This window comes from Rhinatrema bivittatum, chromosome 16, assembly GCF_901001135.1.
Source record: "Rhinatrema bivittatum chromosome 16, aRhiBiv1.1, whole genome shotgun sequence".
NCBI lineage: Eukaryota > Metazoa > Chordata > Amphibia > Gymnophiona > Rhinatrematidae > Rhinatrema > Rhinatrema bivittatum.
The window spans coordinates 6,667,884-6,671,840 of record NC_042630.1 but is presented as its reverse complement, the minus strand read 5'-3'; positions in this window follow the sequence as shown (position 1 = coordinate 6,671,840).

Here is a 3,957-nt window from a genome sequence, read left to right as displayed (position 1 = left end):
TCACACACACACTGCAGGGACAGGAGAGGTCCATACCTTTTCTCTCTCTCTCTCTCACACACACTGCAGGGACAGGAGAGGTCCAACCCTGGCTCTCTCTCTCTCACACACACTGCAGAGATAGGAGAGGTCCATCCCTGGCTCTCTCTCTTTCATACAGACACTGCAGGGACAGGAGAGGTCCAAACCTCTTTTCTCCCAGCCCTGAAACTTTACTTTGAAGTCACTCATGGTCTTGCCCTATCCTTCACACAGGTTTTTATGATGATCTGAGAAGAAGTAAAATATCACCTGCCCCCCCCCCCCCCCCCCCACACATCCAGGGATTGGAATCTGAAAGGTCACTTGGAAGAAAAAACTGTAGACTAGATGGGCAATCTCTCACTCTTCCTGGAGAGAGAAAGAAAGAGGTGATAGGTACGGGACAGAAGAGGGAGTGAGATTTCGGTCCAATCTGTGAAAGGCAAAGCTCAACTACAGCTCCAAGCGGACAAAGAGTTAATCAATGGTGTTTTTCAGGGCAGAGAGCACAGTTTCTGTTTGTCTCACAGGAAGAGAGAGTTTCCCCTCCGCTACTGTTCAGTTCATCTGTGGTGTGATGTCTTACTCAGCTCCTCATGGGGGCTGGGGATGAGAGGATAACAGAAAGCCTGCAGCAAGCAATGCACTAATGATATGAAAGCCACAAAGTCAGGCGTTATTCGGTTTCTACATCCTTCTTTGTCTCAACCAGGGCCTGTGTTCATCTGTCCTTCAGTCCATCCATCTTCCTTTCCTTCTGCTCAACTATCCAGCTATCCGTCCAACAGTCATTCTAGCCATCGTCTACTCACCTGTCCAACAGTTTGTCCAGTTCACTTATTGACTTTTCATCTGTCAATACATCCATCAGCCTATTCATTGTCTATCCATTACATCTTTTAGTTCATTCATTCATCTATACATCCATCCAACCAACATCATCCATCGGTTGCTCATTCATCTAACCATCAGTTCATTCATACATTAGCCCATCTCAAAATCCATCAATCTATTCATCAATGTTTCATTCATCCATCCAGCCATCAGTCCATTTATTCATCCTTCAGTCCATCAACCCAAGAATCCACCAGTTTACCTATCCATTAGTTCATCCATACATTTATCAATCCTCCTATCAGTTCAGATGCCAAACCATCTATCATTCAACCACCTATAACCAGAATTTTTAAAAAACCACAGAATCTGAGCAAAGGTGCATCACTTTCTCCATTATCTACATACCTTTCTTCATCTCAACTATCCTTTCATCCAGCCTCCCACATATCCACTCATCTAATTTCTTATTCAAAAAGATGGGTAGTAAATCCAAATAAGAAATAATAAACTATCTATCCATCCATCCATCCAACCTCCAGACATCCATTCATTCAGCCTTATAACCATCCATTTGTTAATCTTCAATATATCCACTCATCCAACCCCTTTCAATCCATTACCCCAACCTCATATACATGCATCCCTAAAACATACATATGTATACCTTGTCTCCTAGCTTTCTATTCCCCTAGCCGCTATCCATTCCCCAGCCGACTATCCATGCATCCCTACAACCTCCTAGACATGTATCCCTCCAGTCTACCTATTCATTCCCGTAGCCTTCTATCCATCCATTGGTCTACCCAGTCATGCATCTTTTCATGAGATATAAGACCAGAATTTCACCATCTAGCTCTCCCCGGTCGCAGCCCTGACTCCTCCCCCACCCTCCTAACTCCCCCCCCCCCCAAAAGAAAACTCACAAATCACCTGGTGGTCCAGCAGGGGGCCCAGGAGCCATCTGCCGCCCCGGGTCGTCGGCTGCCACTAATCAAAATGGCGCCGGTGGCCTTCAGCCCTACCATGTGACAGGGGCTACTGGTGTCATTGGGGGAGGCAGGGTGAGGAGGGGGCTGGCAGAATTTTGAAAGGGCACTTTTTTCTATTTCAAAATTCTGCCGCCTGCCGCGGTGCCCCCTAAGTCTCAGCACCCTAGACATAGGCCTAGCTCGCCTAGTGGTTCCCCCAGCCCTGCCTCCATCTATTCATTCCTTTTGCTGCCCATTCATCTACTGAATTACCCATTAAGGGGGCAAAATTCACCATCCATTTTGGGCCAAGGACACTGCATGCTTTCTAACCATGGGCTTTGCACCGATTCGCAAAGTGGAAGGATGTGCAGGCTTTTACTGCACTGAGAGAGGGCAGTTTTAAGACAATCGATTCACGTAGGTAAAATGCTTTTTACCCACGTGAATCACTTTGAAAATTGTCTTCTAAATATTAATCCATCCATCACAACAAGGTACAAGATCTCCATCAATCCATCACCATTGTTCTATCTCTCCCTCCCTTCATCTGAGCGAAGGAGCAGCCATTTCTCAGGTTTACTCTCTCTCTCAGCCTTTCCCTCTCCTCTTTCATGTATGTCCTTTCTCTCTCTCCCTCCCTCCCTCCGTTTCTTTTTCTCTCTTTCTTACCCAGACACAAAGAATGTGACCCGCTACAGCCACACAAACCCAGATATAAACTCGCACATGCAACGCACCAACACGCACAGCGCATACAGCAAGCATGCCCAGCTTATGGACACACAGTGCATGCACACACAGCCATGCAGCCTTCTTGCAGCAGATCCCCCGCAGCCCACAGATTTAAGTGCTGAGAGCTCAGTGGGCAGGGGGAGTCTCATGCTGCACATGTCTTCCTACATAGGGGAAAGCAGCTCTTTGACTGCTGGGATTGCTTTCATCAACCTGATCATATCCTGTCTCCTTTTACCTCTTTCTTTCTTCATGTGTAACTCTCTCTCTCTCTCTCTCTAAGCCAAACATACTAAGCTTTTTTTTCTCATCGACATAATATGGGAAAAAAAACCTTTAGGACATCTGGCTCTCGATGCCTCTATCCCTGTTTCTCCGTCTGCCTCTCTTAGGGTGTCCTACTCTGTTTCTCCACCTTGGTCTCTCACTGTCTCTCTCGCACTCCCTCTCTCCCAGGTTGCTAAGAGACCGTGTGTTGGGTGTTTCTGTCACAATCCATTCTGCAGGCACAAGGCCTGTCCTCCTGCAGGGAACGGTTTCAATTTATCCACCCTGAGCTGTGAAAATTAAACACGGAGTCCGCAGAATGGAGGGGGGAAGGGAAGGATGAAGGAAGGGGGAGGGGGGGGGAGAGGGAGAGGGAGAGATCAAGGGTATGAGGGGTGTAGAGAGGAAAGGGAGGGAGTGATGGTGCGATGGGTGGATGTGACTGTGTGTGACTGTGTCAGTTTGTCATGCTGCACACACACAATGCACCCACACCTACATATGCATACTTTGCCTGCTTCACACAGGTTAGATATAAGCACACATATGCACAGACACTGTCACATTTCCCTACAGAAGTGCTCCACCACTCCCAGATCTCATCTCATATTCATTAATGTATGTCCATGTGCAGATGAGCTCTGCACTCATCCATGACAGCTCCATCAATCTGAGGCCATCGTAATATTTCCAGCAATTATAATCTTTAATTAGAAGGAAATTACACTGTCTGACAGAAGAAGAGAGTCCAAGAGAAGGCAAGGATCAGTTATCGCTCGCGCAAGTCTTAACTGGCTAATGTTAACCTAATTCACATAAGACCTAGCTAGCTAAACTACACCCAACTCTCACAAGATCTAACCAGATAATGTTAACCTAACTCCTGCACAACATAACCAATAAGACTGAACCCTTAATCTAGTCCCTAAAAGACTTAACCAGCTAACGTAAACCTAACTCCAACAAGACTTAATCAGCTAATATTAATCTAATTCCCACAAGACTTAACCAGCTAATGTTAACCTAACTCCACCAAGATTTAGCCAGTTAATTTTAACCCAAGTCTCCTAAGACTTATGTTAACCGACATCTCCTAAGACTTAACCAGCTAATGTTAACCTAATTCCAA